Here is a 16043-nt window from a genome sequence, read left to right on the forward strand (position 1 = left end):
TTGTTCATACAGCCTATCTTATTTAGAAAGACCTGCGGAGATAATAACATGTACAAAAACAAGACAGAGCAAAACCAAGCAACAATATACAACAAAACAACAACAACAACAAACCAATGACAAAAAAGAAAACAGAACACAACAAGAACGAAAAGCTTGTAGTTGGTTCAAGGAATGTTTGTTGGCCTTTAGGAGTGTTTTCCATTCCAGTCAGTTGGGGCACCAAGCCCTGGCCCCAAAGTCCACCTTTGGCATTCCCTGGGGACCTGGCTGCTCCATTCCCTTGCTGTTCTGTTGCAACCCCTTAGTGTTTGCCTCAGTGTGGCAGGATCATATCAGGCACAATTCCCACACTGTGTGTCCAGTGTTGTCCCATGTAGGGCTATGGGTTAGTGAAGGATGCCGTGTCTCATAGTGGGGCCAGACATGTGGTCTTCTCTGTCGACTGGCTGCTCTGGGCGGGAACATGGTCCTCAAGGCCTGGTGGGCCAGGATGTGCTCCACTCTCTCCTCCTCCCCCTTCATCTGCTCCCATGTGCTCCGATCAGATATGTCCCTCTCCCAGAGCTGCAGATTCAGTTGCCTGGTTTTCATCCATTAAGCTGGGGAAGTTTTCCTCCAAGAATTCTCTTACTATTGTTGCAGGTGACTTCTTTGTTGTGTCTTCCTCCAGTAATCCCATAATTCTAATGTTGTTCCTCTCATAGCATCAGACATAGCTCTTAGGTTTTCTTCAACTTCTCTGATGATCTTATTAGATTTTTGTTTGCATTTGTTAAAGTCAGCTTGGCTGTCCTCCAAGTCACTGATGCGGTTCTATGCTTCTTCCAGTCAATTCTCGAGGTCCAAGTCACTGATGCGGTTCTATGCTTCTTCCAGTCAATTCTCGAGGTCCGTGTGTCTCCTACTGATTTTTGTTATATCCTCCCTAAGCTCTTATATTTCCCTTTGGTGTATAGCCTTTATCTCCTCTATCATTTCATCCTTTTTCTGTATTGTTTCCCTCATACACTGTGTGTCTCCAAGCAGCATTCTAAAAATTTCTTTCTGAGGCAGCTCAATGTCTGCTTCTTCTATGCATGTCGTTATGTTCAGGACATCTTCTGCCATTGCCTTTTGTTTCTCCTGTTTTTTTGTTGAGGTCGTTGGGGCTGATGGCTGTTTGCTTTGCATTGTTTTAGAGGAGCCAGGTGCCATTTTCCAGGGAGTCGAAGAGCACTGGCTCTCTCTGGGGGACTTGTAGGAATGCTTCTTCAAACTGCCTACAGTTAATTTCACTATGGAATTAACCTACCACTTTATCCTCCTGTGGCTTCCCTCTCGGGGGGTGCCCCAGAAGGCTGGTGAGTTCCCTGCTTTGGTGTTGTAGAGGTTGGGCAGAGTTTCCTGCAGCAGCTTGGAGTGTTGTCGGAGTTGCCTTAGGCTTTGTGAGGCACTAAGGTAGGCAGGATGAAGTTCCCTCAATCACGTGGGACAACAGAGGAAAAAAAAGAGCTCCCCCAGGCAAACAGGCAGGAATTCCCCAGTAAGAAGTTTGGTGGAGTATCCCCTGGTGGAGGTTGGCAGGGCTTTTCCAAGCTCACCTAGCTGGGTGGGGCACAGGCGTACGTGCCCTAGACTAAGGGGAGTGGTCTGGAGGTCAGCAGTGGAGTGTGAGAGAACAGGAAAGTGACAAAGAGGAGGAAAAAAATTTAAAAAGTAAACCCGCTGATACTGGTGGGGTGGGGGGTGGGGGCGGATAGAGAGAAGAGAGGGAAACAAAAGTAACAATGTAGCTGAGCCCAGATCCCTGCTCATGGAGCTGCAAGGGTTTAATCCCTGCCCCGAGGCAGTGGCAAGCTGTGCTTGTGTTTAGAAAAACCCCTGCGCCAGCTCCAAATGTTCCCAGCTCCAGCCAAGACAGTAGCAGGGCTAAGATCAAGCCCTAGTCAGCCTCCTCTGTGGTAAGCCAAACCCCCCAGCCCCTCAAAACCTTGTGGATCTGTGCCTACTTATCTTTATGATGCTCCTCCTGTGGTCCAGGAGTGTTAGATTTCCCTCTAAGTAGCTCTCCTGGGCTGATTTCTGTGGAGTCCCTCTGGTATGTGTGACTCAGTCACCATCTTCCCCGAAGTCGTCCCCCTATTTTATACTTCCATCAGCTATCACTAGTTTTGATGTTTGCTATGCTCTCAGGAACCCTGGTGGCATAGTGCTTATGCATTGGGTTGTGCTTGATGAAGTCGGCAGTTCGAAACCACTATCCTGCTCCTCGGGAGAAAAATGGGGCTTTCTACTCCCATAAACAGCTACAGTCTCGGAAATGCACAGGGGCAGTTCTACCATGTCCTACAAGGTCGCTGTGAGTCAGCATCAACTCGATGACAGTATTAGACCTGGAGTGGCATCTCACTGTGGTCATAAAGTGCATTTCCCTAAAGCTAGTGATGTTGGGTATCTTTCCTGTGTTCATGTGCCATTCAGGTCTCATCTTCAGTGACATGTCCTTTGTGCCTGTTGTCCATTTCCTAATCTGATTTTTTTATAATTGAGAATTCTTTATATAGTCTAGATACCAGTCTTTCGTCAGATAGGTGGTTTGCCAATTGTTCCTCCAGTCTGTCGCTGTTCTCTTCATCCTTTTACGGTCTTGTGTAGAGTGAAAGCTTACCGTGTTGATGAAATCCAACTGATCAGTTTTCTTTGTTTTTGTTTTTTTTTAATCATGTTATTGGGGCTCATACAGCTCTTATCACAATCCATACATGCATCAATTGCGTAAAGCACACTTATACATTTGTTGCCCTCATCATTCTCAAAATTCGCCATCTGCTTGGGTTCCTGGAATCAGCTCCTCATTTTCCTCACCCCCGCCAACCTCCCTGCTGCCCCCTCCCTCATGGACGCTTAATAATTTATAAATTATTATTTTATCTTATCTTACACTGCCCGGCATCTCCCTTCACTCACCCTTCTGTTGTGCATCCCCCAGAGAGAAGGTTAAATGTAGATCCTTGTAATCGATTCCCCCTTTCTACGCCCCTTCCCTCCCGGTTTGGCCACTCTCACTGCTGGTCCTGAGGGGTTCATCTGTCCTAGATTCTCTGTGTTTCTAGTTCCTATCTGTACCGCTGTGCATCCTCTGGTCTAACCAGGTTTGCAAGGTAGAATTGGGATCATGATAGTTTAAGAACTAGAGGAAGGTTGTATGTTTCATTATTGCTACCCTGAACCCTGAGTGACTCATCTCCTCCCCACTACCCCTCTGCCAGGGATGTCCAGTTGTGTGCAGATGGGCATTGGGTCCCCATCACGCGCTACCCTCATTCACGATGATATGATTCCCCCCTTCTCCGCCCCCCCCGCCTTTGGTGCTTGAAACCTGGTCCCCTCGGCCCTTCATGATCACACATGTTAGTGTGCTGCTTCCATGTGATCTTTGTTGCTTCTGGGCTAGATGGCCGCTTGTTTACTTTCAAGCCTTTAAGTTCCCAGACGCTATAGGTCTCTATAGCCGGGCACCATCAGCCTTCTTCACCACACTTACTTATGCACACATTCGTTTTCAGCGTTTATGTGGGGAAGGTGATCACACACTGATGGTTTTTGTTCTTTGATGTCTGCAACCTGATCCCTTCAACACCTCGCGTTCACGCAGGCTTGTGTGCTTCTTCTCTGTGGGCTTTGTTGCTTCTGAGCTAGATAGCTGCTTGTTTGTCTTCAAGCCTTTAAGACCCCAGACACTATATCTTTTGATAGCCGGGCACCATCAGCTTTCTTCACCACATTTGCTTATGCACACGTCTGTCTTCAGCAATCATGTCGGGAAGGTAGTATCATGAAATGACCAATTAGCTGAGCAAGGTGCTCTTGTATTAAGGGAATGCACACGAGGAGGCCCAATGTCCACCTGCCACGGCGAGATGTGACATCCTGCACTGACCCATAGCCCTCCACGGGACAGCACTGGAGACACAGTGTGGGATGTGCGACTGAGCTGACCCCACCACACTGAGGCAAAACAATGGGAGCGTGCAATGGAGCAGTGGGGGAAGCAGAGCAAGGAGGTCCCAAGGGAGTACAAAGGATGGACTTTGGGGCCAGGACGTGGTACCCCATCAGACTCACTCGGTAAACACTCCTAAAGGTCAATAGACCTTGAACTTCTTTGTTTTTTTAGGGTCATGCTTTTGGAGTCATGGCTAAGAAACTCCAACGCAAACACCAGAGTCACTGCCGTGGAGTCCCTGCTGACTCGTGTCAGCTTCCAAGTGGAGCTGCTAACCCGAAGGCCAGCAGCAAGTGGAAACCAGCAGCCTCTCTGCTGGAGAAAGACGAGGCTTTCTACTCCCCTAAAGCGCTACAGTCTACTCTGTCCTACAAGGTGGCTGTGAGTCATAATGGCCTGAATCGCATTGAGTTCTCATGTCTAAGAACTCTTCTTAGATTCGGCAGCTTTTCTCCTTGAGTTTCATAGTGCTGACCTACTTTTGAAAGGCAATCCCTCCCACCCCCAATATAAAAGCAATGGGAAAGTGATGAGACTTTCTATTTCCGTGGAGTTACAGTCTCTGAAACCCACAAGGCCATGTCTATCCTGTCCTCTAGGCTCACGATGAATCTGAATGGACTTCACCGAAGTTGGCTTATTGGCTTGGTTCTTGGAATATAAAAGCAAAGCATGCCCATTGCAAACCATCTGGAATACACGGAAAAGTTCACACAGATATTCCTTGATGTGTTTTGAAATTAGACGACGGTACTTGCAACTTTAATAAAAATGCCCTCTCTTTTAGAATGGGAAGTCAAGAAGCTTCACACAGTGAAAGGTGCTGCTGAACCCCGACCAGGAATGCTGAGGGAGGGCCATCTCACTGATAATGCTGAGCTCAGCCGGGGGAGTCGCCATTCAGAAAAGACCAAGAACTAGTGACCCAAACAGCGAGACTAGTGTTTATGATCCGCAGCTGTTAGTCCAGGCTGTAATTGCCCCCCCCAGATAAACAAGCCATCGGAGAACTCGAGTCGCTACAGAAAGAAACAGAAAATCACCTTCCGGAGAATCAGAGGGCTGTAACGAAGGGGATGGCAGAGTTGATGTTGGAGTGGATTTTTTACGGACTTGCCGGCTTGGAGGCAGGCTGTTAGGGCCAGAAGATGCTAAGCAGTGACTGACCTGCGCTGTTTTGTTCAGGAAGTATGTAATCAATTGAGGTCCCATTTTGTAAGCATTGGCAGTGTGTGTTTCTCATAGCCGTAGTCCTCTAACCCGCAGGGTGACTAGAGTGGGTTGGAGGGCGAAGACTGGGCCTGGTGACACTATCAGAGGGGGTGACATCCAAATGGCTGCTTATAAAATTTTGGTGCAGTATTTCTGCTGAAGTTTAGGATGTTTATTAAAATATCCCTGTAGCTTGTTACAGCAACAAAAGCTTGTTTGTAAATCTAGCTCACAGGTATCAATATGCCTACAGGGCTAGATCAACAAACCACCCTGAACGTTTTCCCTTTCCTTGATTCTGACTCACAGTGACCTTCTGGGACAGTCAGTGTACTCCAGAGGGTTGCCGAGGCTCTGGATCGTTATCCTGGGGATTACGTTGTGTTGGAATCATACCAACCTTTCAGTTCAGCTTCCCACCACAAGCTAAATGCTCCATTTAATTTACTTTTGAATTTTCTAGGAGATGACAGCCCGAGCTGTAAGAAATAATAAATTACCTTTTGGGATATGGCTTTTTAGACGTAGAACAGTTATTTGGGCAGCAGACCAGTTGTTAAATTATTTGAATCCCATCACTGGTTCCCTCAATGTCTCCTCCCCACTTCTGGTCTTTACGCAGAAGAAATGAACTAGACTTAGACTTTTGGAAGCATCTCTCCTCACTCCTGCCTCCAACTTTCTGAGGTGTTGATCTTCTGTGAAATTTGCTCTTTAAGTTGTTTTATGATGTTAAGAAGCAATCATCAGTTTCACTTGGGTAACTAATATTTTCACATAACAGGTTTTCACGCAGTATAATATTCCTTGGATTCCTTGGCTACTTACTTACAAAGAAAATTTTAGTTTTTGGTTACAAAGTAAGGATCTCTATTTCTTTTGCATACTGAGGAATTAAACATTACCCACGAACAGCGACAAACATTTAAAATTTCATAAAAAGTTAGATTGCAAGTTAGTTGTGTGGTGAAAACTGTGACGTAAATGTCTACCAAAAGGAAGCTATTGTTGGGAGGTGCCGTCCATACCTACTGGCCCTTTGCACACAGTGGTTGTTCTGAATCAGCACAATGAAGTGTTCGCACTCTTCATTCTTTTCAATGTTATCCTGATTTTTTTATGATCCACATAGCTGAGTGTCTTTCATATTCAATAAAACACAAGAAAACATCTTTCTGGTGTTCCGTGCTGTGAGCCAAGATCCATCTGAAGATAGCAATGGCAGCTCTCATCCTATGTTCTCCTATGGAATCCAGCTGGAATTTCTGACACCTGACACCTGACTTTGACTGTATTGTGCAGCCATTTAAAAATTATCTTAACGCAATTTTACTTCTTGTGATATTAATGATACCATATAATGTTTGTACTCCTGGGCTTCCTTTGTTTGGAATGAACACAAATATGGATCTCTTCTGGTCAGCTGACCAGCTAGCTGTCTTCCAAATTTCTTGGCATAAACTAGTAGTACTACCAGTGCTGTATCAGCTTGTTGAGACATTTCAGTTAATATTCTGTCCATTTCTGGTGCCTTGTGTTTCACTAACGCTTTCACTCCTGCTTGGGCTTCATTTTTCAATGGTATTGGTTTTTGATCATATGCTACTTCTTGAAACGGCTGAATGCTGACCAGTTCTTTTTAGGACGGTGACTCCTTCCATATATATCTTTTTGCGGCTATTGCATCATTCAGAATTTTCCCCACAGAATTCCCAATGTTGCAAGAGAAACGTTCTTTCCCTTCAATTCTTTCATCATGAAATAGCTGAGCATGTTCTTACCTTTTGATTTTTTAACTGTAGGTCTTTGTGTATTTCTTTATAATACTTTGTCTTATCAAACTGCCCTTTGAAATTTTCTGCTACTACAATTAATAAGATTATTGTTTAGCAAAAACTCATATTGATGTGAGTGAGGGGGAGTGTGCCGTGGAGACCCAAAGCCCAGCTGTAGACAACTGGACATTCCTTACAGAAGGTTTCACAAGGAAGAGACGAGCCAGTCGGGGTGCGGTATAGAACCAATGAAATACAACTTTCCCCGAGTTCTTTAATGCTTCTCCCCCACCCCCGCCACCCTTCACTGTCATGACCCCAATGCTACCCTACAAATCCAGGTAGATCAGAGCATGTGCACTGGTACAGACAAGAGCTCACAACACAGGGAATCCAGGACAGATAAGCCCCTCAGGACCAATAACGAGAGTAGTGATACCAGGAGCACGAGGGGAAGGTTGGGGTGAGAAAGAGGGAGCTTATCACAATGACCGACAACAGAAACGCAGGTGAAGGGAGACAGTGATTGGTGTAAGACATGGAAAAATGATGAATGATCAAGGGATCATGAGGGAGGGAGTGGGGGGAGGGAGGGGAATGAGCTGATAGGGTTTGAAAAGGATGATGGCAAATTATTTACAAATGTGCTTGACACAATGGATGGATGGATGGTTTGTGATAGAGCTGTAAGAGCCCCCAATAAAATGATTTTTTAAACTAGTGTTTAGTCTCAAAAATGGATGTGTAAAAATTGCATCTTATTAATATTAGCTTTCATTCAATACATACCTATTAAATGCCTAGTATGGGCCAAAAGCTAGCTACACAGAGTTCATTAAAATAACAACAACAAACACAGAGGTTCTCTGATGAGGTTTACAATCTTGGGTGGTGGGGCAGCACTCAAGCCTAAATAAAGCAAATAAAGATCACTAGGTTCCTTATTAGCTAAATTTAAAAAATGTAAACTGTGACAAATGCTCCTAAGGATATGACCACGGGATGATGATGAAGAGCACAGAAGACAAATGTGCCAATTTAGCTACTTTGTCTTGTCTTCGAGGAGCTGACATGTAAGTGGAGACATGGAGGATGACAAGGGAGGAGTCAACTATTACACTAGTCAAAAAAACAAATGAGGGGCCAGGGCTGAAGGGGAGCAGGAGGAGCCTTCAACACACCCAGGCATAGTGTGTGTGATAATATACTTAGAACGAGCAGCCTGTATTCCTGCTTCAATGAGTGACAGAATTTGAACTTGATTTGATTCATTTGAGTGTGAGAGCCATCATGCCTGCATGCCTGGTTGGGTGTCAGCATGTGTTAGAACCCATGTGTTCAGTTATAAACAGGATAATTTCAGTTATGAGATTGGCAGCGTGGGAGTGAGAAGGATGTGATGCAAGAATCTGGAGAAGAATTAGCAGTAGAATTTCCACTTCTACGTTTTGTGTTAACAGTCATGGCGTGTGGGATTCACAAGGAAGAGGAACTTCAATTTTCACTTTATACTTCTTCCCTTTGAATATTTTTAACGATGTACTTTCAATAATATATGATAAAACTACTAAATAAAAAACTTAAATATATATGTATACAGTCTTGTTTAACATGCTACCTTATGACCACTGGTAGTAATTAATTTTTTTCAAGGAAAGAACATTTGTCAAAATTTAATTATCCATCCAGGGATTAACAGATACTGCCATGTTTCTTTCGAAATATCTCTTTTTTAAAATGGTATCCCAATTTTCATGTTAATTTATAACCTGCATTTTTAACTCAATATATGGAGGCACTTTTCCAAAGAAATGAATGTAAACCTTTGGCATAGATGTCTCATATTTAAGTTGACCCGTGTCCTTTTCCACCACTTGTCTGTCAATTTTCCACACTGTGCTGCTGTGCTGCTGGAAGCTGTGTCACTCATTCAATCAGTAACATAGGCTGCTCTTTCTAAGTATATTGTTACACATTCTACTCCAGGCGTCATCAGATCAGAACCTTGTTATTCATCAGAGATGACCTAGATTTCTGTTAGAAAATGCTGCTGTCCACTTCACATATACCCAGAGAAAGAAAAAAATGCCTGCTGGTTTTGAATTGCAGTCCAACGCTCACCAGCCAGCACCTCAAGAACTCCTTCAATCCCTTTGTATTTCTTTGTAAATTACAAAATTCGTCCATGTTTACTGTAACAAAATCAAACAAACCAAAATACATAAAGTAAAAGGCTAAAGTCTAACTCCCTCCTCACCCCACTCCCGAGAGCATCCCTGCCCATTGGGAATAGCCACAGTTGGACAGAAGCTCAGGGGAGCGCTGAGCTGATTTCCGGAGCTTCACGAGAAGCACGGCTGATTGTTCTTTGCTCAGGTCATCCCGTGACATCCATTCAAGCCCAACCACTTCGGACCCAGAATAGTGATTTGAGATAGCGTATACCAGGGGCCTTCAATAAGTTCATGGGCAAATTCCAGTATCTTATAATTCCATTTTTCACAGGAACTTTTTGAAAGCCTCTTCCTATCTGTATTTATATAGAAAAGAGCAGGAACAACTTTTTAAACAGAGGATAGTGTAAGGGAGTGACGCATACAGAAAGATCGTCTTTAAAGTGACCCCTGCAAAGCAGGGTTTTATACAGTTCACTCTCTCACTCGCTTGCTCACCCTTTTCCCTCCCTCCCTCCCTCCTCTCTGTCTCTCTCATGCCCACAGCTCAGACACAAGACATGGAGAAGCAAATGTTTTCTAACTCAATGACTTCAGCGGATTAGAGCTCCTTTGAAAGTGATATTGTTACAGCCATAGCGTGTTTATGTGTAACACAGACATATTTATGCATAATACAGACGTGTCTGTGTGGAGAACATTAACATTCTGGCCTTGTCATTTAGTAAGGTAGGAAGTTCAACCTAGAACTAGAGATCCCCAAAGCTTTGGGGAATCTTGATATGGGGGCAAGAGGGAATTGAGGCGAGGAGGGAAGTTTTTGTCTAGGTCATTTCTGACTTTCTCTCTTTCCCTCCTAACTCTCATGGGCTTCACTCCTACTCTCTCAGAACACTCCTTTGCCAACACAGCTGGAAAGGTTGTCAGGCAGAGGTGTCCTTGTTTAAGATAGTAGTAATGTTAACCAGGGTCAGGCAATTAGAAGATGCTGGTAAATCACGGAGACACCACAGTGAGGGCTCATTTTATAAAAACCTGATGGCAAAACATTTATTTCAGATTCTGAAACACTATGACAAGTGTGACACATTAGAAGGAACATCCTCCCAATTATTTTCTTTAAACATAAAAATATATCATATAAATTTTTTTATGCTAACAATTTGAAATGCTTTACTGCTCCTTGTAAATTATGAAAGTATCCCTTGCTCGTTCTCACAAAATCAGATGATCCAAATAAGTAGAAAGTAATATAAGTGAAAGTGAAGCCTCCTCCCTATGAGACTTCCCAGAGCATCACCATCCAGAACAAGGGGAGACACATATATAATTGTGGTTGTTTCAGCAGTCACATTAAGTGGAATAAATGTTAACAAGTAAATGAATACTTTCTTTTAAGATCAGCCACATTTCAGGTCCTCGGAAGCCACAGGTGGCTAGCGGCTGCCATACTGGACAGTCCTGCCCTAGCAGTAACCACTACTGTGAGCTTGCTTGGATCCTTGTAGGTCTTTTTCTAGGTAGACACATTTAAGTAAGCATATGTAAGTTAGTACTCAACCGTCTCCTTGTTTTTCTCTTAAAGTGATATTTTGGATATTTTCCCTGTTAGATAATATGGATCTGAACTCTGTAATGGTTCTATACTGCATTTATTTATCTGGCTCCCCACTGATGGGCACAAGTTGCCTTGGGTGCTGTGCAGTCATACCAATGCTATAAATGAATACCACAGTACCTCCAATTCTGCATACTTGTGCTATGATTCCCTAGAATATCCCCCTGGAATTGACACCCGTTGGCCCAATGTGGTGTTGTTAGGTCCTGCTGACCCTGCTGGATTCCTAGTGCCCTCTGGACAGCAGAGCAAAACACGGCCTTGCCCGTGCCATCTCATTGCTACAGTTGTGTCAATCCATCTCATCTCCTTGAGGGCCTTCCTCTTTGCTGATGTTCGACGCCACCAAGTCCTGAACAGGGATTAGTCTATCCTGATAACATGTCCAAAATACATGAGACCAGTCCGGCAGTACCCTCTTCTTAAGAGCATTCTGTCTGGACTTTCTCCAAGACGTATTTGTTTGTTCTTCTGGAAATCCATAGTGCTTTTGATATCCTTCGCCAACACTGTCATTCAAATGCGTTAGTTCTTCTCCACTCAGGCCAAAGGGTATAGCCATGAAAAGAGCTTCAGACTGAGCTCTTGAATGGTATGATGTCTGGATGAAGTCCTAATAAAATGATTTTTTGTGTGGCGGGGGGGAAATCTTCAGAGCTGCTGCCAAATTACTCTCCAAAATGGCTGTGCCAGTTTCTGTTTTATACTCCTTGCTGGCATTCTTCTCAAGCAGCCCAAATGCCAGAATCATAAAATATCAGAATTGGAAAAGACCTCCTAGGAGATCACATAGGTGTTGTTCGATGGACCACGAATGCCAAGGGTAAGCAGAGGGAAGAGACAATGTGGCATGTTTGTGGCAGACTGAGGGGTAGGCAGCTCTCCAGGTTCTTACTGCCATCCCAGTGTGAGCAGGCACTCCTGCTGCCCATGCATCCTGGGGGAGGTCATTCCAGCTCAGCCTGCGTCTCCCACCCTGCTGGGAGGAGATCTCCTGCTCCCTGGAGCTGCACCCTTCTCAGCCAGAGCTGGCTGGATCGGCAGGCCTCTCAAGGAACAGTGACATTGTGCCTCAGTAAACAGGGAGCACAGAGGCAAGCAAGTTTTTCCTTGACATTTGTATCCAAAATTTAATTCAATCTGCTTAAATGCTTGCTACAATTTCACAGTGTGCCTGCCCCATCTCCTCTCTGCTGAGCATGGCCAGTCATCGACCCGGGCCGGGGGTGGGAGTGGGGGAAGATTCTGCGGCTGCAGAGAGAAACTGTTCAGCTCGGAAATGATCAGGACAGGCAGAGAGCGTGAACACTCCCTGCGCCGGCACTCCAGCTTGTGGTCCGATAAGATAGCATGGATGCCGGCATCCTTGTGCCAGAAAGATGAAGCATCGCTCTCCTTCCTTGCAGTTCTCCAGAACCTCACAGTCTATGAGTTGGTATCTGTGGGGTGAGCTCCTTGCAAGGTTGGAGGTTCCAACTCACCAGCCGCTCTATGGGAGAAACAGAAGACTGTCTGTTCCCATAAAGATATACAGACCCTCAAAGCCTGAATAGGGTCACCACAGAGTTGGAAATCAACTCAATGTCGTGGTTTGGGTTTTGAGTGAGCTGGTAGAGACCTGGCAGCACACCTCAATATCTTTGGGGATGTGCTTGCCCTGCACAGGCAGCTCATTCCTTGGTGGCAAAGTCAGGGCTAGAAACCCTCTCTGGTGTCGCCACCTCCAGGACGTTTTTCATCAGCCTCTGAATCCCTCGTACATCCTCACCCTCCGCACCAACAATGTGTCTGCTTCTTCAACTCCCCACCTCCACCCCAATCTCATTTGAGGTATTGAACAGAAAATCCATTTGCTTAGGATACATACGCATATTTACTTTTTGAAAATCTGAGTTGTCTTTGACGGGTCACCTTGTGAGGTAGGTAGTTTATTGTGCCAACCTGGCCCATAAACACATGTGGGGTTAATTGAAGGACAGAGGGATAAATGGCTTGGGCCACACTGGGTTGGGATGTTTTCTTGATGTGCACTTACCCTTTCTATAAAACCCTCTCTTATACATATGAGTTTCTGTGGATTTGTTCCTCTAATGTACCCAGACTCACACACCTTGCTTAGTTGGGGGGGCAGAATGGCGTAGTGTCGAGAGCTTGAGGCCTGGGCTCTACTTGGTTTTGCATTCTCACTTCACCATTTGTGAGCTATGTGAGCTTACACAAGCCATGCAGGCCTCCGTGCCTCTATTTCGCCATCTCTAAAATGGGACTAATTATAGCATCTACTGCAGAGGATTATTAGGAAGATAACATGAGCTAAGCCATGTAGAACGTTTAAGTACCTGCACGATTAGTATTTTCTATCATTATTTGTTTACTGTTGGTTGTTTGTATAATGTTTTCTTATGCACAGTAAGTGCCACAGAGGCAAGTAGTCTCTCTCGTTCTCCCATGTCCCTGCTGTACCTAGCACCCATCCTGCCAGGTGCCTCAGTAGATCGCTGTTAAATGCCTGGCTGAATGGGGAAATACATTCCCGATTCGTGGGCTCACACTCATGCTAAATGCCACCTGCCCAGAAAATAATATTACCAAGGAAATTCCTGGCGATCAGATTCTGGGCTGACTAATACCTCCAGTCAGAGGCGGCGATGCTGTTTGGCATGCCGTTCCCTATCTCTCCCTTTCTGGGGCCCGTTCCCAAGCAGGAGCCATTGTGATGCTCATTGCTAAGCAGATTTATGAAACATCTCAACAGACGCTTACATTCCATATGTTACAATTTACACATTCCTACTGGGGTCAAGGTGGGGCCTGGCATGTGTGCTAATAGCTGCATCACTCAGAGGAACTTTCGCATAAACCTTCCCAGCTCATTTTACCGATAATGTTACAATCTACTGTTATAAATGATTTTTTTCAAGGTCATGAATGAATGCTTCCTAATTTCCATTTTTAGAGGATTACATGCCTAGAAACGGCAACCCGAGGTTTCTTAGCCCAGCCCCGGCTACAGGCCAGCACTCTGTACCTGCACCATTTGTGCAGATCTCCATGGAAACGATGGAGCACGCGTTCTTGAGTGGAATTCCAAGTCTCTCCAGTTTTCCTTCAGTAGGTCTCAAGGATACCATGGCAGTGTCTGTCAATCCTGGATATTTTTATTCTAATTATGTTTAAGGTTATAGAAAACATGTTCTTTTGCCAGTCAGGGGGGGAAAAAAAACTTAAACAATTTTTTAAATTGTTGAATCCAAACAGCTACTGTGGAGCCAGTCCATCACGATGGTGGAAACCTCCCACAGAAGGCTTGTTTCTTGGCAGGTGGGGAGACCAACCTCAGTCTTCCTGTGTCCTGATTTTCATTCTGACCTGGATTGTCCGTCAAACTCTATCTTTGTTCCATTTGTCAAAACACCATTGTTCTCCCTCCTCCTGTGGCAGTTTCACTTCCATTGTTAAACCAATTCAAAAGGCGGAGAGCAGCCTTGAGCTGGGGGAAGCAGGTCTCACTGACTCTACAATCTAGTTTTGTGGCCAAGAGCCAGTCTCATCTTGATGTTAAGCAGACCATGGAAATCATGCTAACCAACTTTGGCTCCTCAAGAGACTACAGCTCACAAAGGATTGTTCTGTGCTGTGGGCCCCGGCATCTTGGATGACAGGGTTCCTAGCCAAGGGCAATCTCTTGCCCCAGCTATAATACCTTTTTTAAAATTAAAAAAAAATCATTTTATTGGGGGCTCATACAACTCTTATCAGAATCCATCCATGCATCATGTGTCAAGCACATTTGTACTTTTGTCACCGTCATCATTCTCCAAACATTTGCTCTCTACTTGTGTCCTTGGTGCTATAATATCTTTGTGTAAAATAGTAACTCACTAAAAATAAGACACTGTTTTTCTAAAACTGTTGCCAACTTGGTTTCATTTGTGACAGATCTGAGGCCCCGGTGCTGTGAACTGACAAAACCCACAGTGTTCTGTTAGAAGCCCTGGCGGCATAGATATGCCGGACTGTGATCTCTTATGTCGGCAGTTCAAAACCACCGGCCCCACTTGGGGAGAAAGTCGGGGGCTTTCCACTTCTGTATAGAGTTATGGTCTCAGAAACTCACAGGGGCAGTTCTACCCAGACCTGTGGACTCGGTATGAGTTGGTATCACGTGGGTGGCAGGAAGAGGGGGAGGTGCAGCTATTTATTTATTTTGACAGTTTTATTGGCACATATTTTACATAAACACTTCAACAGATGAATTGTTCAATCATATCAAGGAGAATTGTACAATAATCACATCAATTTTAGAACCCCCACCCCTGTGAGGTTTCTCGCATGGGAAATACCTTGGTTCTTGGCTTCACAGGAGAAAGAATTCACACTGAAGTCTGGTTTGTGATCCAAGTGGGTTTTTATACAGGACGGAAGCAGTTTCAGGTTATACAGTCAATGAACACGGGAAACTCACAGGACAGCACACCCACAGGTGGTGTGCTGAGGCCAGAGAGAGGCCCCACAGCTGAGCAGAAGGCGGAGAAGTAGCCGAAGGGTGAAGGGCTGGGAGGTCTTGAGTTCCTGGTATTTGGGGCCTTCGGCTGGGAGGTGTGGTCAAAGGTAATGGTTGACCCCATGGGCTGAATTAAGCCCACTTGGCCTAGTTTGGCCCCACCCAAGTATACCATCTATCTGGCTTGGGCTTAAATTGGCACACGCCCCTTAGACATCTCTGCTTCTCGCTACATAACACCACCATGTTTAAAACGCCCCTAAAATGAGTTGTCTACTCCCCTTCACCCCTCCCCAACAGTTTTATTGGCACATAATTTGCTTATCATACCATTGAATAATTCAGTTGTTCGATCATGATAAAGGTCATTGTACGATCATCAATCTCAGAGCACCCCCACCTCCACCCCACCCCCGTTTAAACCACCTTTAACATGAGCTGCGCAATCACGCTCAGTCCTAGTGCTCCCTCCCCGCTCCTGCCATCATGGTTTACTCCCAAGATCCCCTTTCCTCCCTATGCATCATCCTCCCCGCCCTCTACATTCACACGGGTGCTTCACATCCCACATCCCGGACACCCAACAGAAAACAATGAAAAGCAAAGCACACTAAGTGGGGAAAGATCAGCTCATTTAGTGTAAAGACAAAAATACAAATCATGTGGAAGAAGATGATCCCCACAGACATTCAAAAAGCCAGGGAAGCAATTTCTGTCATGGGACAACTAAGATACTTGCACCCAGTACAAATTTAGGTCGTGTTTCTAGGGA

The sequence above is a fragment of the Echinops telfairi genome, unplaced genomic scaffold (assembly GCF_000313985.2).
Source record: "Echinops telfairi isolate 266 unplaced genomic scaffold, ASM31398v2 ScPeMD7_60;HRSCAF=208, whole genome shotgun sequence".
In the NCBI taxonomy this organism is placed as follows: domain Eukaryota; kingdom Metazoa; phylum Chordata; class Mammalia; order Afrosoricida; family Tenrecidae; genus Echinops; species Echinops telfairi.